Source organism: Myotis yumanensis, unplaced genomic scaffold (assembly GCF_028538775.1).
Source record: "Myotis yumanensis isolate MYYU_CA2020_CCGP unplaced genomic scaffold, mMyoYum1.0.hap1 SCAF_23, whole genome shotgun sequence".
Classification (NCBI taxonomy): Eukaryota; Metazoa; Chordata; class Mammalia; order Chiroptera; family Vespertilionidae; genus Myotis; species Myotis yumanensis.
The window spans coordinates 12,449,746-12,473,949 of NW_027223774.1; the positions used below are offsets into that span (position 1 = coordinate 12,449,746).

General features: G+C 42.8%; 1 protein-coding gene across 6 annotated transcripts in view; it reads right to left on the reverse strand.

Annotated features, from left to right (window-relative positions):
* Nucleotides 1-23,826, reverse strand: part of LOC139000361 (insulin growth factor-like family member 3) — a 56,328-nt gene extending 32,502 nt beyond the window's left edge. For 4 of the 6 annotated variants that reach the window (XR_011469569.1, XR_011469568.1, XR_011469566.1 and 1 more), the window contains exons 1-4: nt 17,998-23,826; nt 14,811-14,919; nt 1,920-1,973; nt 1,520-1,789 (exon numbers count right to left, since the gene is read on the reverse strand). The gene's annotated coding sequence lies outside the window, so the exon portion shown is untranslated. Of the gene's footprint in view, nt 1-1,519; nt 1,790-1,919; nt 2,602-14,810; nt 14,920-17,997 lie in introns of those variants that run through there. The other 2 variants (XM_070402592.1, XR_011469567.1) reach the window with 2 other exon arrangements.
* Nucleotides 23,827-24,204: the final 378 nt, after the last annotated feature.

The window sequence follows — 24,204 nt, forward strand, 5'->3', positions numbered from 1 at the left end:
ATAACAGGAGTGAAAACCCTGAGGCAGAGGGAAACTGACCATATAGTAGAACAGACAGAGGCATTGAGGCTGGGACGAGACGGAGGGACGTGGGAGGGACAGTCAGAAACTTACATCCCTCAGGATGTGGACCTGCTGGGGGTCAGAATCGTCAGCAACTCTGAGGACTTGCTGGGTTCTGTGTCTGTTCTCAGCCCTTCATATGCATCCAACCTTTTCATCATCTCAACTACCCCATGAGTTTAGGGATTGCAGGGTCCCTGCTTTCCAGCTGGAGAAATGAGGCACTTAGAGGCTATAGTAACTGGCCCAAATTCACCTGGACCACGCTGGCAGCATCTGACAGAGCTGGGATTTGAACCCAGGTTGTGTTTCGGCTCTAAGTGAAGCCCTGACTACTGTGCTGTCCTGTTCAGGGCCTGATACCAGCACAGCAGCAGGCCTAGTCCCACACAGCGACTCGGTCCTCTCTCTGACCCCGACACTAATACTGTGCCTGCACCGAGCAGACCTCTGTACCCATCTGCTCACTGCATGACTTAATTCATCTCCAGTTTTCAGATGGGAAATGCAGGCTTACATTTGACAAGCCCGTGGTGTCATAGCCCCACCAGGTTCCAAATCAGCGGCTGACCCTGCAGTGCTCTGCACCCAGCCTCCCACTGGGACTTCCAGGTGCTCGTGACCAAGACACTCAGCAGGAAACAAACTGGCCCAGGAGTCTGCCTCTTCCTCTCTGTTTCTCACTCATTCACTCACTTACAATCTGTATGTCTCTCCCTCTAATCACATCAGGCCATCAAAAGAATGACAAGAAAACGAATGACAGGAAGTGTTAGGAGCTGGGAGTGAGGGGCAGAGAGTGTAGGCTCAGGACAAGAAACTAGCCCATCACAGTGAGGCAGAGGCTCTCTCCCTCCTCTCCAGCCCCTCAGGGCAGCTTCCACCCTCCCCACCTCCCATAGGAGCTGCAGGTGCAGGAACCACAAGGTGGCTCTGGGGCTGGGTTGTCTACACCTCACAGAAAGGAATATCCCCCTCCACATCCTCACGCCTTGCCCACTTGTTGAGAGAAGAACCCTGACCCAGAGGAGAGAGAGGACACTTAGACTGACTGAGGAGACACTGATCGCTGTGGGCAGGGTGGGCTTTAGGAGCAGAGAGAAGTCCTATGTAATCATTTCTCAGCAAGTAGCCACGGGAAGTTCCGAAAGAACACATCTAACCGCACCAGATACTAGGAAATGTTTTCATGATTTAAAAACCATGCCACACACCCATTTTTCCTCATATCCTAGATTGTGGCCTTTTGGCCTGTGTTCCCAACTTTCAGGAGGATGGCTAGATTGTCCCTCATAAGCTGCAGAAAGTGATAGAGACAGAGACTGACTATTTAACAAGGAGAAAGCTGGGGAGATGCAGGACTGGGATCCCCACTCAGGAGGGCTCCAACCATCAGAGTCCTTCCCTGCCACAATCCCCACTTCCTGTTGTCACCTGAGTGAGGTAGGGTCCTTACCTGGGATAGACCTTGGTGATGGGAGAGGTAGGGCACCGAGATGTCTTGCCCATAACCTTCAACTTTCATCAAACCTGGTCTGGGGGCCTGACGACTCAGGACAGCAGAGCTCAAGTCAGGGCCAGAATGTGCAGTTGGGGCCACAGAGGTGGGTCCGGTTGAAGGGCAGGATGGTGTCATCATCACAGCATTGCTCCAAGGGATTGTATATCCGGTGCCCACACCTGGGTGCTCGCTGGCACAGCCACAGGTCAGCGTTCATGTGGGCCCCTGGAGAGAAATTGCTGGTGACTTCAAGGAGAACCAGACACTATCTCCATGCCCTGAATCAGGGGCCTCTTTAAAACCACTTCCCAAGGGTAGCTTCATCCCTCTTCATTTTCCCCAACCCGACACTCACCTGTACCTGACTTTGAGCACTGGAAAAGGAGGAAGACTAATATGCAGATGAAACCTGGAGAAGAAGGAAGGAGGGTTAAGGCTGAGGATGGGATTGTGGACCTCAGGGAGGGCAGGCTAGTGTGGGGAAGCCTAGTTTCACATTTGTTTTAAAGGTTTGGATTTGGGGTTATCTCTGCATAGGGTCTAGTTCCTGACACAGGTAGGAGTCCAGAAAGCTGGACCTGGGCAGCCTGGACCCTATAAAGGGAAAGAATTGGGGGAAATTCTTTGAACCATAGCTTAGAATTCTAAGAATGCAGTGAAGTTTCCCAGTTGGGAGAAGGTCGGAACAGGTATTAAAGATATCAATAAAGTGACTTGGAAGGAGAAAGGAAACTGAGGTTAGACGGCGGGGGGGGGGGGGGGGGGGGGGTGGAGGTGGAATTTGGGTGCATGATTGCTTTGGGGAATATAATTGGGTTTGAGTAAGATCTTGGAGTTGGAGCTCTCCTGTATTTCAACTACTGGGCAACATGACTTCAGATAAAGTTTGAGAGATAAAGGACATGTTCAAAAGAATAGAACATAAATGTTTTTTTATAGATGCAACTAGAGGCCCGGTGCACAAAAATTTGTGCACTCGGGGGGGGGGAAGAGGGGGTCCCTCAGCCCGGCCTGTGCCCTCTCGCAGTCTGGGACCCCTCGGGAGATAACGACCTGCTGGCTTAGGCCTGCTCCTGGGTGGCAGAGGGCAAGCCCAGTCCCTAGGTGCAGCCCCTGGTCGGGCTCAGAGCAGGGCTGATTGGGGAGTTGGGGCAGCGCCCCCTGTCATGCACAGAGCAGGGTGGATTGGGAAGTTGCGATGCCACCCTCAGTCACGCTCAGGGTAGGGCTGATTGGGGGGTTGGGGCACCGCCCCCTGTCACACTCAAGGCAGGTTCAATGGGGAGGTTGCGGCGCCACCCCCTGTGATGCACAGAGCAGGGCCAATCAGGGGGTTGGGGCGCTGCCCCCTGTCACTCACAGAGCAGGGCCCATCAGGGGGTTGGGGCACTGCCCCCTGTCACTCACAGAGCAGGGCCAATCAGGGGGTTGGGGCACTGCCCCCCCCCATCAGGCACAGAGCAGGGCCCATCAGGGGGTTGGGGAGCTCCCCCTCTCATGCACAGAGCAGGGCCCATCAGGGGGTTGGGGAGCTCCCCCCTGTCACGCACAGAGTAGGGCGAGTAGGGCCGATAGGGGAGTTAGGGCACCGCCCCCTGTCACCCACAGAGCAGGGCCAATCAGGGGGTTGGGGCGCCACCACTGTCACACTCAGGGCAGGGCCGATGGGGAGGTTATGGCTCTACCCCGTCACACACAGAGCAGAGCCCGTGGGGGGGGGGGGTGGCACCACCCCCTGTCACACACAGAGCAGGGCTGATCAGGGGGTTGGGACGCCACACACTGTCACACACAGAGCCGCAGGGCGATCAGGGGGTTTGGGCGCTGCCCCCTGTCACGCTGATCCGGTGCCAGGAGGCATATTACCCTTTTACTATATAGGATAGAGGCCTGGGGGCCGGCTGGTTTGCCCTGAAGGGTGTCCTGGATCAGGGTGGGGGTCCCCACTGGGGTGCCTGGCCAGCCTGCATGAGGGGATGATGGCTGTTTGCAGCTGGTCACACACCCTTCAGGGTGGGGGTCCCCACTGGGGTGCCTGGCCAGTTTGGGTGAGGGGCTGAGGGCTGCTTTCAGGCTAGGGGTTTTGACTGAAGCTCCCAACCACTCCTTTTTTTTTCTTTTTTTTTTTTCTTCTGGGCCAGCTTTAGCTCTGGCTCTAGCTCTGAGGCTTCCGCTGCTGGTTTGTTTGCCGTTCTGTAATCGAAACAATGTATAACTTCAGCTCTGAGATCCCAGCCGGCTATATTTGTTAGAATGTTTCAAACTGCCAGCTCAGAGGCCGGCCGCGCAGGCGGGGAACGTTGGAATCTGCAGTCACGGGAGCAAGCAAGCCTCATGTTCGCTTCCAGCTGCCTGGCTGCCGGCCGCCATCTTGGCTGACAGTTAATTTGCATAAGGATACACTGATTAGCCAATCGGAAGGGTAGCGGTCATACGCCAATTACCATTTTTCTCTTTTATTAGTGTAGATAATATGACTATAATATAGGAGAAAACATGATTATCTAAAATGATACAGAAAAAGCATTTGACAAAATCTACACTTTCATAATTTTAAAAAACCCAACAAAGACAAGCTATTAATGATAGAGAACTTCCTCAGCCCAATAAAGGGTATCCAACCTGATATCAAATTGTATTACAAAGCTACTGTTCTCAAAACTGCCTGGTATTGGCACAAGAACAGACATATAGATCAATGGAATAGAATAGAGAGCCCAGAAATCGGCCCGAATCAATATGCTCAATTAATATTTGACAAAGGAGGCAAGAACATACAATGGAGTCAAGATAGCCTCTTCAATAAATGGTGTTGAGAAACTTGGACAGATACATGCAAGAAAATGAAACTAGACCACCAACTTACACCATACACAAAAATAAACTCAAAATGCATAAAGGACTTAAATTTACGACAGGAAACCATAAAAATTCTAGAATAATCCAAAGGCAACAAAATCTCAGACATATGCCGAAGCAATTTCTTCACTGATACAGCTCCTAGGGCACTTGAAACTAAATATAAAATGAACAAATGGGACTACATCAAAATAAAAAGCTTCTGCGCAGCAAAAGAAACCATCAACAAAACAACAAGAAAGCCCACTGTGTGGGAAAACATATTTGCCAAGTCATATCTGATAAGGGACTAATCTCCAAAATTTATAGGGAACTCATAAAACTTAATAAAAGGAAGATAAACAATCCAATCAAAAAATGGGCAAAGGACCTAAATAGACACCTTTCAAAAGAGGACATTCAGAAAGCCAAGAGACATATGAAAACATGCTCAAAGTCACTAGTCATCCGAGAGATGCAAATCAAAACAACAATGAGGTACCATCTCATACCTGTCAGACTGGCTATCATCAACAAGTCAACAAACGACAAGTGCTGGAGAGGATGTGGAGAAAAGGGAACACTCGTGCACTGCTGGTGGGAATGCAGACTGGTGCAGCCACTATGGAAGACAGTATGGAGTTTCCTCAAAAAACTAAAAATGGAACTCCCTTTTGACCCTGTGATCCCACTTCTAGGAATATATCCCAAGAAACCAGAAACACCAATCAGAAAGGATATGTGCACCCATATGTTCATAGCAGCACAATTCACCATAGCTAAGATCTAGAAACAGCCTAAGTGCCCATCAGTAGATGAATGGATTAGAAAACTGTGGTACATCTACATAATGGAATACTATGCTGCTGTAAAAAAGAAGGAACTCTTCCAACTGCATGGATGGAACTGGAGAGCATTATGCTAAGTGAAATAAGCCAGTCAATGAAGGAAAAATACCACATGATCTCACTCATTCATGGATAATAAAGACCATTATAAACTTATGAACAAAAATAGATACAGAGGCAGAGCTGCCTCAAACAGACTGTCAAACTGCAGCAGGAAGGTTGGGGAGGGTAGGGGGGCAGAAAGGGGGGTGGGTAAGAGATCAACTGAAAGACTTGTATGCATGCATATAAGCATAACCAATGGACATAAGACACTGGGGAGTAGGGGAGGCCAGGGGATTGTCAAGGGTGGGGGAAAAAAGGAGACATATGTAATACCCTTTGTAATACTTCAAGCAATAAAAATAAATAAATAAAATAAAGGGTATCCACAATAAAGCTCACAACGTATCACACTTAATGGTGAAAGACTGAATGCTCTCTCTTTAGCATTAAGAGCAGGACAAGTATGTCCACTCTCATCACTCTATTCAACATAGCACTGGATGTTTAAGCCAGATAAATTAGGCCAGAAAAGGAATAAAGTGCATTCAGATTGTAAAAGAAGTAAAACTATTTCTATTTGTAAATGACATGATCTTGTATATTAAAAATTCTAAGAAAGCTACCAACACCCTACATAACTAACTGACAAAGTCAGCAAGGTTGTGAGATAGAAAATCAACATATAAAAATCAATTGTATACACTGCCAAAGACCATCTGAAAATGAAATTATGAAAATAATTCTACTTATAATAGACCAAAATTAAGGACTCATGAATAAATTTAACAAAAGTGTAAACTTTGTACATTAAAATAAGCACAACATTGTTGAAAGTGAATCAAATACATAAATAAACTGAAATACATCCATGTTCATAGACTGGAAGACCCCAGAAATTAACAATCTGATCCTACAACTTGCATTGAAATGCAAAGGACCTGAGTTACTTCAAAGGAATGGCAGCAGGAAAGAGAACTTGACCTCTCCCCCTGAAATGTCAACAGGTTAGCCAACTATAATTCAACAACGAAATCCCTGCTCAACACAGACCCATGCCTGAGGGACCCATGCATTGGAACATCTAAAGGTGGGCAACCAGGAATAAACAGGGAAACGAGAAGGGAGAAAAGCGCAGAACGCACAGAGAAGCCCTGCAGCTGAGACCTTGTGGCTCAACTGGGAGAGGGAGGAAGTGGCGGTAGCAGATGCTTCCTTCTGGTGGAAGGGGGAACGGGACAGCCCAGCAGGGCCAGCGGCAAGGGAGCAGTGTCTGAGTCTGCAGTTGCCTGACAAAACGCTGGGTTCTGCTATATGGCTTTCCACTGTTGGCAGGGTGGTGGTGTTTCAAGGAAATGGAACCACAGAGCCCTGCTGCCAATTGGACTCCTCAAACTCACCTCCCATTGCCCTTGGACTCGGGTCTAGGAGCATATCTATAAACCAAGAGCTATTGTAGTAGAACTGCTGTTTTCCTCTGTGAGTATTCCCCAGGAGGGGTACTTGAGGTCGGGGTCACCATTACAGTGAGGACAAAACAAACCCCACCCCCAAGTAGAGCTGCTGCACTGTCTTACAGAAGCTGTGGAAGTCAAAACTGGTAGATCACAGAGGTAAAAAATCTTATAATTCAGCTCCATCTACTAGAAAATAGTAGAAAGACCTCTTCATTAATATAGATAATATGAATGTCTAGGCCTGTGGTCAGCAAACTGCTGCTTGCGAGCCACATGCGGCTCTTTGGCCCCTTGAGTGTGGCTCTTCCTAAGCCTTAGGAGTACCCTAATTAAGTTAATAACAATGTACCTGTGGGGAGCCGGCACAGCCATGGCATACTCAGCCCCAGGGCATCTTATGTGCCATGCCAGCTCAGCCTGGTTCAGTGACCCTGTGTCGGGGGGTGAAAGGATTGAGAAAAGACAGACAAGAGAATGAAAGCTGGGTCTCAGTGGGACACTGCTCCCTGATGAGGAGACAACGCCAGCACCCACAAGCTGTGTCTTTATTTTATAGCAGATGCCACAAGGCAAAGTAGGGGCGTGATCACGTTGTTTACAGCATTCTCGTGAGTTCCAACCTCACTTCACTACATGCACCTGAACTCTATCACAAGGCACGTGGGGCCACGTGTTCGGACCATAGGTTCAAGCTTACAACTATAGCTGTTGGCTATAATTGTGCTGGGAGGGCCCTGCCCTCCAGCTGGGACTTGCACATGGCAATGAGAGGACCCTGTCCTTTCATTAGTCCGAGGCTTGAACCTGACCAGAACACTGTACCCGCGCCCCATATGTATTTACCTATATAGTTTAAGTTTAAAAAATTTGGCTCTCAAAAGAAATTTCAGTCGTTGTACTGTTGATATTTGGCTCTGTTGACTAATGAGTTTGCCGACCACTGGTCTAGGCAAAGGAGAACAAACACCATGAATAACCATGGTAATAAGAATGACCAGAAAGAAAATGAAAAACCCAAGAAAGCAAGCTGGAGCACATGGAAATATGTAATATAAATGACAGAGATTTCAAGATTGCAGTTCTGAAAATACTCAACAAGATGCAAGAAAATGCAGACAGAAAATTCAATGCACTCAGAAAACAAATCGATGAACAAAATGAGTACTTTACCAAAGAGATTGAAATTTTAAAAAAGAACCAATCAGAAATCCTGGAAATGAAGCATGAATTAGGAGATTAAGAGTGAATCACTAACAATAAGAAAGACCACTGCGTGGGAGAACATATTTGCCAATGTTATCTCAGATAAGGGTTTAATCTCCAACATTTACAGGAAACTCATACAACTTAACAAAAGGAAGATAAACAATTCAATCCAAAAATGGGCAAAGGACCTAAATAGATACTTTCAAAAGAAGACATACAGAAGGGACATATGAAAACATGTTCCAAGTCACTAATCATCCGAGAGATGCAAATCAAAACAACAATGAGGTACCATCTCACATCTATCAGAATGGCTATCATCAACAAATCGACAAACGATAAGTGCTGGCCAGGATGTGGGAAAAAAAAAAAAAGGAACCCTTGTGCACTGCTAGTGGGTATGCAGACTGGTGCAGTAACTGTGGAAAACAGTATAGAGTTTCCTCAAAAAGTTAACAATGGAACTCCCATTGGACCCCGTAATTCTACTTCTAGGAATATATCCCAAGAAATCAGAAACACCAATCAGAAAGGATATATGCACTCCTATGTTCACAGAGGCACAATTCACCATAGCTAAGATTTGGAAACAGTCTAAGTGCCATCAGCAGATAAGTGGTTTAAAAAACTGTGGTACGCCCTAACTGGTTTGGCTCAGTGGATAGAGCATTGGCCTGCAGACTGAAGGGTCCCAGGTTCGATTCCAGTCAAGGGCATGTACCTTGGTTGCAGGCACATCCCCAGTGGGGGGTATGGAGGAGGCAGCTGATCGATGTTTCTCTCACATTGATATTTCTAACTCTCTATCCCTCTCCGTTCCTCTCTGTAAAAAATCAATAAAATATATTTTTTTAAAAAACAAAACAAAACTGTGGTACATCTACACAATGGAATACTACCCTGCTGTAAAAAGGAAGGAACTTTTACCATTGCAATAGCATGGATAGACCTGGAGAGCATTATGCTAAACGAAACAAGCCAGTCGGAGAAAGATAAATATCACATGATCTCACTCATTTGTGGAGTATAATGAACAACATAAACTGATGAACAAAAATAGATCCAGAGACAGAGAAACACTAAACAGACCATCAAACACCAAAGGGAAGGCAGAGGACCGGGAAGAGTGGGGCAGCAGTGTGTGTGTAAGAGATCAACCAAAGGACTTGTATGCATGCATATTAGCATAACCAATGGACACAGACATTGGGGCGGTGGGGGCTTGTCCTGGGTGGTGGGAGTGGCCAGGGAGGAGTGGGGGGAGGGGGAAGAGACATATGTAATACTTTAAACAATATAAATAAATAAATAAATAAATAAATAAATAAATAAATAAGAGTGAACTACTGAGCATATAACACAGAGCCAACCAGATGGAGGAAAGAATTAGTGATATTGAAGATAGGAATCAATAAATGACACAGAGGGAAGGAAAGAGAGACCTGAGCATAAAGAAAATGAAAGAACTCTATGAGAACTATCTGACTCCATCAGAAAAAGCAATATTATAATTATAGGCATTCTGGAGGAGAAAAAGAGGGAGCATGAAACAGACAGTCTATCCAAATAAATAGTGGATGAGAACTTCCAAAACCTATGGAAAGAACTAGATCGTTGAATCCAAGAAGCAAGCAGAACACCTAGTTACCTCAATCCAAAGAAGCCCTCTGCAAGGCACTTGGTATTGAAGCTGTCAAAAATTAATGACAAAGAAAAACTTCTCAAAGCAGCCAGGGGAAAGAAGAAAGTGACCTGTAAAGAAAAACCCATCAGAATTTCTTCCAACTTCTCAGCAGAAACTCTACAAGCCAGAAGAGAGTGGAAGCAAATATCCAAATGTCTGAAAGAGATAAATTACCAGCCATGAATAATATATTCAGTGACATTATCCTTTAAATATTAAGAAGAAATAAAGATGTTCCAAAACATACAGAAACAGAGGGATTTATCACCAGAAAACTTCCATCGCAAGAAATACTCAAGGGAGTTAGTCTACCTGAAACAAAGAACATAAGGTCACAACATCATGAGTAAGATCACCAAAAATCTTACAACATAAACAGGGATAATTTGTGACAACCAAAACATAGGAGGGGGTAAAGGTCTGAACTGTCAAAGGATAATGAAGATCAGATGTACTCAAAAGAAGAAGAAAAAAAAACTACAGTATATATGCAACTTAGAAAAATCTCCAAACCAGGACACGTAGCTTTAAAAAAGAGAAACACAGGAAAGAACTATGGAATAACACCAACCAAACACAATAGAAAGAAACGCAAAGGAAAAGAACCAATGGAGGCACAGAGCTACCAGAGAACAAAAGATAAAATGGCTACAGGAAATTCTCATACATCACAATTACCCTAAGTATAAATAGTCTGAATTCACCAATAAAGAGGCATAGGGTAGCAGAGTGGATCAAAAAAACAAAACCAACCATATGCTGCCTATAAGAGACACATCTAAGGGGCAAAAACAAAAGCAGATTCAGAGTAAAAGGATGGAAAATGATTCTCAAAGGAAATAACATCCACAGAAAAGCAGGTGTAGCCGTACTTATATCTGACAAACAGATTTCAAGATAGCAAGAGACAAAGATGGACACTTTATAATGATAAAGGGGACACTACATTAAAAAAAATAACACTTCTTAATATATATGCACCCAACCAGGGAACACCAAAATATATAAAACAGCTACTGACAGAATTAAAGAGATAAACAGATCAAAACACAATCATAGTTGAAGACCTCAATATTCCATTGACAGCTTTAGACAGATCAACCAAACAGAAAGTCAATTAAGAAATATGAGCCTTGCCTGACCGGTTTGGCTCAGTGGATGGAGCATCTGCCTGCGGACTGACGGGTCCCGGGTTTGATTCCAATCAAGGGCATGTACCTTGGTTGCAGGCACATCCCCAGTAGGGGGTGTGCAGGAGGCAGCTCGTCGATGTTTCTTTCTCATTGATGTTTCTAACTCTCTATCCCTCTCCCTTCCTCTCTATAAAAAATAAATAAAATATATTTTTTAAAAAAGAAAAGAAATATCAGCCTTAAATGAAACACTAGACCAAATGGATATAATTTTTTTTTGTTTTTTTTTTGTTTTTTTTTGTTTTTGTTTTTGTTTTTTTTATTGCTTAAAGCATTACAAAGGGTATTACATATGTGTCCTTTTTTCCCCCCCACCCTTGACAAGCCCCTGCCCTCCCTTACCCCCCAGTGTCTTATGTCCATTAGTTATGGTTATATGGATGCATACAAGTCCTTCGGTTGATCTCTTACTCCCCTCCCTCCTGTCCCCCAACCCTCCCTGGCCTTACCACTGAAGTCCGACAATCGGTTTGAGGCAGCTCTGCCACTGTATTTATTATTGTTCAAAAGTTTGTAATGGTCTTAATTATCCATGAAAGAGTGAGATCATGTGGTATTTTTCCTTCATTGACTGGCTTGTTTCACTTAGCATAATGCTCTCCAGTTCCATCCATGCTGTTGCAAATGGTAAGAGTTCCTTCTTTTTAACAGCAGCATAGTATTCCATCGTGTAGATGTACCACAGTTTTCTAATCCACCAAATGGATATAATTAACATTTACAGAAGCTTTCATCCCAGAACATCAGATTATACATTCTTCTCCAGTGCACATGGAACATTTTCAAGGATAGATCATATATTGGATTGCAAAACTAGCATCATCAAATTTAAGAAGTTTGAAATTATACCATGCATATTCTCTGACCATTGTGTATTGAAATTAGAAGTCAACTGAAAAAAGGAACTAAAGAAACCAACAAATACATGGAAATTTAACAACATACTACTAGAAAATGACTGGGTCAAAGAAGAAATAAAAAATGAGATCAAAAGATAGAGACAAATGAGAATGACAATACAACATATCAAAACTTCTGGGATACAGCAAAAGCAATAATAAGAGGTAAGTTTATATCATTACAGGCCTACCTCAAGAAACAAGAGAAATCTCAAGTAAACAACCTACATCACATCTTAAAGAAACAGGGAAAGAAGAACAAAAGCAACCCAAAGTCAGCAGAAGAGAGGAACTAATAAAAATTAGAACAGAATTGAATGAAATAGAGAACAAAAAGACTATATAGCCGTAACCAGTTTGGCTCAGTGGATAGAGCATTGGCCTGCGGACGCAAGGGTCCCAGGTTCGATTCTGGCCAAGGGCATATATCTTGGTTGCGGGCACATCCCCAGTGTGGGGTGTGCAGGAGGCAGCTGATTGATGCTTCTCTCTCATCTATGTTTCTAACTCTCTATCCCTCTCCCTTCCTCTCTGTAAAAAAGCAATAAAATACATTTTTTTTAAAAAAGACTATATAAAAAGTTAATAAAACATGAGCTGATTCTGTGAAAAGATTAATGAAATTGACAAACCCCTGGCTAGACTCACTAAGGAAAACGGGGTAAACACCCATATAAACAAAATCAGACATCACAGATATGCAAAGGACAATACTAGACTATTATAAAAGACTATATGCCGCCAAATTCAATAATCTAAAAGAAATGGATAAGTTCCTAGAAATATGTAACTTTCCTAGACTAAATCATAAAGAATTGGAAAATATAAACAAACCAATCAGCAGTGAGGACATTGAAACTACCATCAAAAACCTCCAAAAAAATAAAAGTCCAGGATCAGATGGATTCTCCAGTGAATTCTAGCAAACATTCAAAGAAGATTTAAAACCTATCCTTCTCAAACTCTTTCAAAAAACTGAAGAAAAGGTAATACTCCCTAACATTCTATGAGGCCAATATAACCATTATATCAACACCTGGCAACAATGACACACAAAAAGAAAAGTACAGACCAATATCTCTGATTAATACAGATGCAAAAATCCTAAACAAAATACTAGCAAATCAAATACAACAGTACATCAAAAAAATAATACATCATGATCAAGTGGGGTTCATTCCAGGGACACAAGGATGGTTCAACATATGCAAATCAATCAATATAGTACACCACAGTATGCAAAAGAAAGGATATATGCACCCCTATGTTCATAGTGGCACAATTCACCATAGCTAAGATTTGGAAACAGCCTAAGTGCCCATCAGCAGATGAGTGGATTAAAAAACTGTGGTACATCTACACAAGGGAATACTATGCTGCGGTAAAAAAGAAGGAATTCTTACCATTTGCAACAGCATGGATGGAACTGGAAAGCATTATGCTAAGTGAAATAAGCCACTCAGAGAAAGATAAATATCAGATGATCTCGCTCATCTGTGGAATATAATGAACATAAACTGATGAACAAAAACAGATCCAGAGAAAGAGAAGCAATGATCAGACCATCATTGCTTCTATCAGAGGAAGGTAGGGGAAGGTGGGGTAAGAGGGAGGGCTGACATACGTGAATGCATGGACCACTCATACGGAAGTACCGCACACACACTTAAGGGGAGGGAGTCCCTCCACTAACCATGAGCTTTACCAGGTCTGAAAGTCTCTGCCTTCTCTTTCACCTTCCCAACCTATTCACTGTGACATGGCGCGGGGGGGGGGGGGGGGGGGGGGGGGGGGGGGATGGGGACGAGGGGGACAGAGAACAGAGGGGCCATGGAATAACCTTCCTATCAGAGGAAGGTAGGGGAAGGTGGGGTAAGAGGGAGAGATCAACCAAAGGACTTGTATGCATGCATATGAGCAGAGTCATGGTTACATGTTTTAAAAAAAAAAAAAAACCCACATCAATGATTTAATGGTGGTCTGAACCAGTTCTAACTGAGTGTCAGATTACAGTATCTCAAATCCTCGAGACAAATACTATCTTAGAAACTACCCAAGTTGTGACATCTTTCTGTGAATACTGATGAAGGGGAAACCCAGTTAGTAAAGATTCATTGGCATATAACCCACCAAACTCTGGATTTCCCACAGTTCTCACACAATCCACTTCAGACCTACACTGTCTACAATTCCTCAGAGTTTATAGTGGAAATAATGACGTTGCAGCATGATTTAGAAGGAGAGCAGGGGCTGCAGGAATCCTGGTAGAGAGAATAAAAAAAGTCACAGATAGATGTAGATAGAGATCTCTGGGATTCATAAAACCAACTGAAAGAGCACCTTGTAGAGTGCCTGGTCCAAAGCAAGGCTCCATCCATGATTCTCACTGTTATTGTATTATCATCACTGCTATTGCCACGAGATAAGTGGGTTATTCCATGGCCCCTCTGTTCTCTGTCCCCCTCGTCCCCATCACCCCCCCCCCCCCCCCCCCCCCGCCATGTCACAGTGAATAGGTTGGGAAGGTGAAAGAGAAGGCAGAGACTTTCAGACCTGGTAAAGCTCATGGTTAGTGGAGGGACTCCCTCCCCTTAAGTGTGTGTGCGGTACTTCCGTATGAGTGGTCCATGCATTCACGTATGTCAGCCCTCCTCTCTTAATTTGGCAGGTGTCTGTGTGGATTGGTATATGTGTTGGCAGGTTTCCTTGATGTGTCCTCCTGCCCATCCACCTGATGAGCTCCCACCTGTGGAGACTCGCCTCCCATTTACACAGCACAGCTGCTGGAAACACAAACCCAGAGGGCCTACATTCCTGCTTCCTAAGCTCTTAAATTAGCTTGGCACTTCATTCCTAATTCTCAACCGACAAGCAAGGAATTCCTGACTAAAATAGAAAGCCCTCAATAAATAGTACAACTGACTATGAAACAAAATCACAAAGAGTATTCATGTCTGTGTAATTAAATTGTCTACATAGAAATCCATGGAAGCTACTGTCAAGCCAGAGGCATGGCTGATAGATTCAGTCAGTCACAAAACAGTATGCCCTTTTTAGATTCAGACAGTTTAATACTTACATAGACAATGAAAGTAAGTCTAGTCCCCGGTGCCAGCTGCCTCTGTCCCTTGCACAGGGCGACGTCAAAGGGGTCAGGTGACTGCAGCAGGGATGACAGGACCCTGTTGCTGAGGAGAGAATGCCATCTGTATCTAAGCATTTTTGAAGCCTGCAGCTCAACCCCAGTGCCAGGAGGTAGAAGCCTCAACCTCATCATCACCGGGAGAAAGCAAGGAGAAACGCTCTTAGGACAGATTCCCTGAAGGATAGAGAAGCAGTGAGAACAGCGTTGTGGCAGCTCTTCCTAAGCCTCCCTGTCCCGGGAGGATTAGAGTGTCCTGTCAAATCCTGACTTATATGTTGACACTTGAAAGTACCAGGAAACTGAAGCCAACTCCCTAAATCTCCTTTTAAAAAATTCCTGCAAGTGCCCTAACCGGTTTGGCTCAGTGGATAGAGCGTCGGCCTGCGGACTGAAGGGTCCCAGGTTTGATTCCGGTCAAGGGCATGTACCTTGGTTGCAAGCACATCCCCAGTGGGAGGCATATAGGAGGCAGCTGATGGATGTTTCTTTCTCATCGATGTTTCTAACTCTCTATCCCTCTCCCTTCCTCTCTATAAAAAATCAATAAAATATATATTTTTTTAAAAAATAAATAAATAATTTTTAAAAATTCCTGGAAGTAATCATTGAAATTGAAAGGTTGTAGGATGCAAAGTAAACACACATCAAATTAAAAAGCTTCTGCACAGCAGAAGAAAACATCAACAAAATGAAAAGGGATCTCACTGTATGGGAGAACACATTTGTCAATGATTCTTCTGATAAGGAGTCAATTTCCAAAATATATAAAGAACTTAAGCAACTCAACAACGGGAAGACAAACAACCCAATTAAAAACTGGGCGAAGGACCTGGTAGACACTTCTCCAAAGAGGACATACAGATGGCCAAAAGACATATGAAAAAATGCTCAACATCAATAATCATCAGATGCAAATTAAAACCACATGGAGTTATCACCTCCCACCTGTTGGAATGACTACCATCAATAAAACAACAAATAAGTGCTGGCAAGGATTCGGAGAACAGGGAACCTTGTGCAGTGTTGGTGGGAATGCAGACTGGTGCAGCCACTGTGGAAAGCAGTATGGAATTTCCTCAAAAAAGTAAACATGAACTGCCTTTTGACCCAGCAATCCCACTCCTGGAAAATATTTGAAGAGACACTAATTTGAAAGAATATAAACACCCCTATGTTCATTGCAGCATTATTTGCAATAGCCAAGATCAGGAAACACCCCAAGTGCCCATCAGTAGGTGAGTGGATAAAAAACTGTGGTACATTTACACAATGGAATACTACTCAACCATTAAAAAACACATACACACAAGGAAATCTTACCTTTTGTGACAGCATGGATGGACCAGGAGATTATTATGCTAAGTGAAATAAGCCAATCAGAGAAAGACAAGTACCATATGATCTCATTTATATGTGAAATCTAATGAACAAAATTAACTGACAAATAAAGACAGACTCATTAATACAGCAAACAGACTGAAAAAGGTGGAGGGATTAAGAAACACACACACACACACACACACACACACATACACACACACAAACACACACATACACACACACATACACACACACACACAATAACATATACACACACACCTATATTGCATTGTGTTCACCACCCCAAGTCACATCTTCTTCCATCACCATTTATCTTCCCTTTATCTTCTTCTCACCTCCACCCACCCATCACCATACTGTCTGTGTCTATGAGTTTGGGGGGAGTTTTTATGCTTAATTTCTTCACCTTTTTCACCCAGCCCCCCCCAAAACCCCTTTCCTCTGACAGCTGTCATTCTGTTTTCTGTATCTATGCGTCTGTTTCTATTTTGTTAGTTAGTCTATTTTGTCCACTAGATTCCACATATAAGTGAAATCATATGGTACTTGTCTCTCTCTAGCTGGCTTATTTCACTTAGCATAATCATCTCCAGATTTATCCATACTGTCACAAAAGATAAGATTTGCTTCTTTTTTATAGCTGAGTAGTATTCCATTGTGTAAATGTACCACAGCTTGCCCTGGACCATGTTGCTAAGTGGTTAGAGTGTCACCCCCAAGCACCAAGGGGTCCCGGGTTGGATTCCTGGTCAGGCATACGTACCTGGGTTTCAGATTTGATCCCTTGCCCTGGTCAGGAGGCAATCAATCCATTATGTCTCTCTCACATCGATGTTTCTCTCTCTTTTATTCCCTCTAAAAATCAATGGAAAAAATATCATCGGGTGAGTATTAACAAAATAGAAAGCCCTTGATAAAAAATAAATATACCCACAGCTTTTAATCCACTCATCTACTTAGAGCAGTGGTTCTCAAACTGTGGGTTGCAACCCCTTTGGGAGTCAAACAACACTTTCACAGGGGTCACCTATATACATCCTGCATATCAGATATTTACATTACGATTCATAACAGTAACAAAATTACAGTTATGAAGTAGCAGCGAAAATAATTATATGGTTGGGGGTCACCACAACATGAGGAATTGTATTAAAGGGTCGCAGCATTAGGAAGGTTGAGAACCACTGACTTAGAGGCACATGGGTTGTTTCCAAAATCTTGGCTATCCTATATAATAAAAGCCCAGCAACCGAACAGTGGAACGACCAGGACAATCAGAACAACTGGTCAACCAGTCACTGTGTTGCTCACTGACCACCCGGAGGCAGACGCTCAATGCACTGGTGGTCAGTGCTCTCCCACAGTGGGAGCATCGCTCAGCTGACCGCAGCAGGTGCAGCCACTAGACTGACCCCACCAGTGCACGAATCCCGTGCACCAGGCCTCTAGTTGCAAATAATGCTGCAATGAACACAGGGGTCCTTACCATATTTTCCCGTGTATAAGACAATCCCATGTGTAAGACACCTCCCACTTTTCCAACCCCAAATTAAGAAATCAATATCTTAAACATTTTGCTGGTTTTCCTCTTAAGGTCTTCTCCTTTTTTTTTGGCATCTTAAGGAGTTATTCTTCCTGTTTTCTCCACTGTCTGATCATACACTCAATGGGAGGAGGTCCAAATTGTCTCTCTCTCTCTGCAGCTCTACCAGTATGTCCATGCTCTTTGGCATAGCTGATTACATTCAGTTTGAAATTTTCAGAGTCAACAATCACTTACCGGTATTTATCTTCTTATTTTTTGACATCTTCATGGCCTCAGAAGACTTCAATCCCTATTGCATCTGCGCACTCTCTATCTCCATATCCAATTATAGCATCAACTGACGTCAGTAACAATAAGGCTCATGATTGGAGGAAGCCTGTTTGACAAGGTATAGGCAGCTACACACCGAGGGCTCCCTCCTCTGCTGACTTCCAGACATCCCTCGATTTTCAGTCTAACGATTTTAGAAAAAAAATAGTGTTATGTTATACCTTAAATACGGTATATTCTTTCAAATTAGTGTTTTGGGTTTCTTCAGATATATTCCCAGAAATGGAATCACTGGGTCATAAAGCAGTTCCTTCTTTATTATTTTATTTGTTGGTTTTAGAGAAAGAGGGAGAGGGAGAGAGAGAGAGAGAGAGAGAGAGAGAGAGAGAGAGAGAGAGACTTTGATCTGTTGTTCCACCCATCCATGCATTCACTGGTTCATTCATGTATATGCCCCAACCAAGGATCAAATCTGCAGAACTGGAATATCAGGATGATGTTCCCACCGACTAAGCTACCCCACCAGGGCTCCATTTTTAATTTTTTGAGGTAACTCCATACGGCTTTCACAGTAGCTGCACCAATCTGCACTCCCACCAACAGTACACAAAGCTTCCCTTTTCTCCACATCCTAACCAAAACTTGTTATTTGGTAATTTATTGTTGATAGCCATTCTGACAAGTGTGAGGTGAGATCTCATTGTGGCTTTACTTTGCATTTCTCTGATGATTAGCGACATTGAGCATCTTTTCATATGTCTATTGGCCATCTGTACGTGTTCTTTGGGGAAGTGTCTATTCAGGTCCTTTGCCCATTTTATAGTTAGATTGTTTGTTTTGGTATTATATTGTATGAGTTCTTTATAAATTTTGGCTATTAATTCCTCATCAGATGTATCATTGGCTAGTATGTTCTCCCATTCAGTGGGTTGTCTTTCATTTTGTTGATGGTTTCTTTTGCTGTGCAAAAACATTTTAGTTTGATGTAGTTCTATTTGTTTATTTTTTTCTTTGTCTTTACTGTATTTGTGTTGATTTCAGAGAGGAAGGGAGAGGGAGAAAGAGGTAGAAACATCAATGATGAGAGAAAATCATTAATCGATTGCCTCTTGCACACCCCCTACTGGTGATTGAGCCCACAACCTGGGCATGTGTCCAGACTGGGAATTGAACTGTGATCTCCTGGTTCATAGATCAATACTCAACCACTGAGCACACTGGCCTAGCTGTCTATTTTTTATTTTTTTTTCTTGCCTGGGAGGTATATTAGAAAAAATAGTACTATGAGAAATGTTCAAGATATGCATATGTTTTCTTCTAGGATTTTTATGGTTTTGAGTCTAACATTTAAGTCTTTAATCCATTTGAGTTTATTTTTTATATGGTGTAAGAAGGTGGTCTGGTTTCTTTTTCTTTCCCTTTCTTTTTTTTCTTTTCTCTTCTTTTTTCTCTTTCTTTCTTTCTTTCTTTCTTTTTTTGAATATATCTGTCCAATTTTCCCAACATCATTTATTGAATAGACTATCTTTATGCTATTGTATGTTCCTGTCTCCTTTGTCAAATATTAACTGATCATAATGGTGTGGGTTCTTTTCTTGGCTCTCTATTCTCTCCCATTGATCTATACTTCTGGGGGTTTTGCCAATACCATGCTGTTTTGATTACTATGGCCTTGTACTAGTATAGTTTGATGTCAGTTAGCATGGTTCCTCCAACTTTGTTTCTCTTTGTGAAGGTTCCTGTAGATATTCAGGATCTTTTGTGGTTCCATGTACATTTTTTAAAAATATCTTTTCATCTATTTTAGAGAGAAAAACAGGGAGAGGGAGAGAAACATCGATCGGCTGCCTCTGATATGTGCACCCTGACCAATCCAGGACCAAACCCAAAACCTGGGCATATGCCCTGACCAGGAATCAAAACAGCAAACTTTTGGTGTAGGGGATGACACTCAACCAACTGAATCCCACAGGCCAGGGCCCATATACATTTTTTGAAGTATTGGTTCTAGTTCTGTGAAATATGCCATTGATATCTTGATAGGAATTGCATTGAATCCATAGATTGCTTTGTATAGTATGAACATTTTAATGATGTTAATTCTCCCTATCCATGAACACAGTACATGTTTCCACTTATTTGTATCTCCTTCAGTTTCTTTCTTCAGTGTCTTATAATTTTCCAAGTGCATGCCTTTTACATCCTTGGATAATTTATTCCTAGGTTTTTTTATATAAATGTAAATGGAATTGCTTTTAGTTCTGCTTTCTAATAGTTTATTATTGGCATATAGAAATGCAACTGATTTCTGGATATTTATTTTGTATCCTGCTACTTTACTGAATTCATTTACCAGTTCTAGTAGTTTTTTGGTGGAATTTTAGGATTCTCTGTGTACAGTATCATATCATCTGCAAAAAAATGACAGTTTTAGTTCTTCCTTTCCAATTTGGATGCCTTTATTTCTTCTTATTGTCTGATTGCTGTGTCTAGAACTTTGAGTACTATGATGAATAAGCGGTGAAAGTGAATATCCCTATCTTGTTCCTGATCTGAAGGAAAATGGTTTTAGCTTTTGCCCATTGAGTATGATGTTGGCTTTAAGTTTGTCATATGTGGCTTTTATTGAGTTGATGTATATTCCCTCTATTCCCACTTTGCTGAGAGTTTTTTAATCACAAATTGGCGCTGAATTGTATCACGTGTTTCTTCTGCATCTATTGATATGATCATGTGATTTTTATCCTTCATTTTGTTTATGCGATGTATCACATTTATTGATTTGTAAATATTGTACCAAGCTTTCACCCCTGGAATAAATCCCACTTGATCATGGTGTATGATCTTTTTTTAATATATTTTATTGATTTTTTACAGAGAGGAAGGGAGAGAGCTAGAGAGTCAGAAACATCGATCAGCTGCCTCCTGCACATCCCCTACTGGGGATAGGCCCGCAACCAAGGTACATGCCCTTGACCGGAATCGAACCTGGGACCCCTGAGTCCGCAAGCCAACACTCTATCCACTGAGCCAAACCGGTTAGGGCGGTGTATGATCTTTTTAATGTATTGCTGGATCTGGTTTGTTATATTTTATTGAGGATTTAGCATCAATGTTCATCAGAGATATTAGCCTATAATTTCCTTTCTTTGTATTGTCTTTATCTGGTTTTGGAATTAGGATAATGCCAGCCTCATAAAATAAGCTTGGAAGTCTTCTCCACTCTTGAATAATTTGAGAAGGATAGGTGTTAGTTCTTCTTTCAATGTGTGGTAAAATTCACCTGTGAAGGACTTTTTGTTTGTTGGGAGTTTTTTTATTACTGCTTCAATTTCACTAATTGTAATCTGTCTATTCCTATTTTCTGGGGGGTTTTCTGATTAAGTTTTGAAAAATTGTATGTTTCTAGGAATGTATCCATTTCATTCAGATTGTCCAATTTGTTGGCATATAATTACTCACAATATTTTCTTACAATCCTTTGATGTCAGTTGTTACTTCTCTTTCATTTCTGATTTTATTTATTTTGATCTTCTCTTTTAGTCTTAATGAGTCTGGTTAAATTTTTTCTGATTTTTATTAATTCCTTTCTTCAACTCACTTTGGGCTTTGCTTATTGTTCTAGTTCCTTTAAGTGTAAAGTTAGATTCTTTATTTGATATTTTTCTTGTTTCTTGAGATAGGCTTGTAATGCTATGAATTTCTCTCTTAGGACTGCTTTCACTGTGCCCCATAGATTTTGGCTTGTGTTCTATTTTCATTTATTTCAAGGGATCTTTTGATTTCTCCCTTGATCTCATTTTTAATTCAATCATTGTTTCATAAGGTGTTATTTTTGCCTCCATATATTTGTGTGTTTTTAGTTTTATTCTTGCCATTGGTTTCTAGTTCATACCATTACAATAAGAAAAGATGCTTGATATAATTTCAGTCTTCTTAAATTTACTTAGACTTGCTTTGTGTCCTAACATGTGGTCTATCCTAGAAAATGTTCTGTGTGCACTTGAAAAGAATGTATGTTCTGCTGCTTTGGGGTGAAGTGTTCTGAAGATACCAATTAAATCATCTGATTTAGTGTATCATTTAAAGCTGCTGTTTTCTTGTTGATTTTCTATCTGGAAGATCTATACATTGATGTCCTTGAGGTATTAAAAATCCCTACTATGACTGTATTACTGTTGTTCTCTCCCTTTATTCCATCAAGATTTGCTTTAGCGGGCACATCCCCAGTGGGGAGTGTGCAGGAGGCAGCTGATCGATGTTTCTCTCTCATCGATGTTTCTAACTCTCTATTTCTCTCCCTTCCTCTCTGTAAAAAATCAATAAAATATATTTTTTAAAAAAGATTTGCTTTATATATTTAGATGCTCCTATGTTGGGTGCAAAAATGTTTATAAGGTTTAGATCTTCCTGTTGGATTATTCCCTTTATCATTAAGTAGTCTCATTTTTTAAAAAAAAAAATATTGATTTTAGAGAGAGAGGTAGGGAGAGGGAGGCCCTGTGAAGGGAGGGCTCTGCACTAGTCAGGCATGTGAGGAAAACATGGCTCCTGTCCTAGAACCACACAACTCAGCGTGTCCCAAATTATCCCAGAATCCCAATTTCAGCAGGGCAGGACCACCTGGAGTTAGGAGGAGGTGGCTAGTGGATCTCCCATGAAGGGGAATTGCCCATCAGGCTTTGGGGAAGGCGAAGGGACTTGCCCCTGCCCCAAAGCTGCACAACTCAGTCTGGCCTGGATTCTACCAGAACTCAGCAAGGTGGAGCCACCAGGAGTCAGGAGGGTGGGGCTGATGGGAGCCCTGAAAGTGGGACTCATGGATCTCCTATGAGGGGCAGGTGCCAATCAGGTTCATAGGAAAGTGGGGGGAATTGCCCCTGCCTCAAAGCCACAAAACTCAGTCACTAACACTCCCTGAGTCTTCCCAGACCACTATACCCTAGCCCAGGCAGCTGACTCTTCAGCAAGGTGTAAATTCCACAGGGTGGGCAAGAGGGAGCCCAGATGGTAGGGCTATTGCTTTTCCCAACTGATGCTATATGGAAAGGAGTGCTCCATCCAAGAGAGATGGCATCTGTGATGTGGTAGAGTGACTCGACACAGGGGTCCTATGGGCTGTCCTTTCAACTCTCTCCCCAGAACTACAGACCCCAGTCTCTCCTCACACAACTCTACTCCTCTCTGTCCTCCCTCTGCCAAAGCCCAGGGTGAGTGGCTGCAAAGGAGATTTTGTGCATTTGCCCTTTAAGATGACACCTGTGTCTCTAGCATACACTTGTCTCTCCCTGGCAAACAGAATCCCCATTGGTTTTCACAGCCAGATGTTATGTGGGTGCCTCTTCCCCCAACGTTGGTGCTCTGGGCTGGGGAGCCCGGCTTGGGATTGAAACCCCACACTTCACAGGGGGAACCCCCACACTTGAGATATTCCTCTGGAATCTCAGCCACCCATTGGAGCAGGGGCAGCCCTTTTCTCGTCTCTGCCCTTCCTACCAGCCTCAATATGGCTTCTTCTATAAATCTTTGGTTATAAGACTTCTCTTCAGCTAGTCTTCATTTGGTTATTCATGTTGCTTGCTCCATATTTTAGTTGTAATTCTATTTTGGTCCTGGGAAGGGGTAACATCACCTATTTTACCACCATCTTGGATCTCTTCTATTACTTTTGTTTTTAATCACCAAGGATTATTTTTTTTGTTTTTTGTTCCTCAATTACTATTTACATTCAATATTATTCTGTATTAGTTTCATATGTACAACAAAGTGGTTAGAAAATCATGTACCAGTACTTTACAATGTGCCCCACACACACACACACACACTGCTTCAAGTACCCACGGGCCTCCCTACACATTTATCATGATATTATTTACTATACCAGAAGTTCAGTGCATGAAATTTGTGCACTGGGGGGGGGGGGGGGCCGAGGATCCACTCAGCCCAGCCTGTGCCTTCTCACAGTCCAAGAGCCCTGCATGATGGTAGGCCCCGCCCACCAAGCCAGGGCTCTGCGATAGTTTGCCCTGCAGAGGGAGGCCCCGCCCCCCCACCGCAGCCCACTGGTCAGAAGCCTGGGCCTCCCTCTTTGGGGCAATCGGGAAGCTCCCCATCCCACCAGCTTCTGACCTGGGCCTCCCTCTGCAGGGCAATCACGGAGCGATGGTGGGG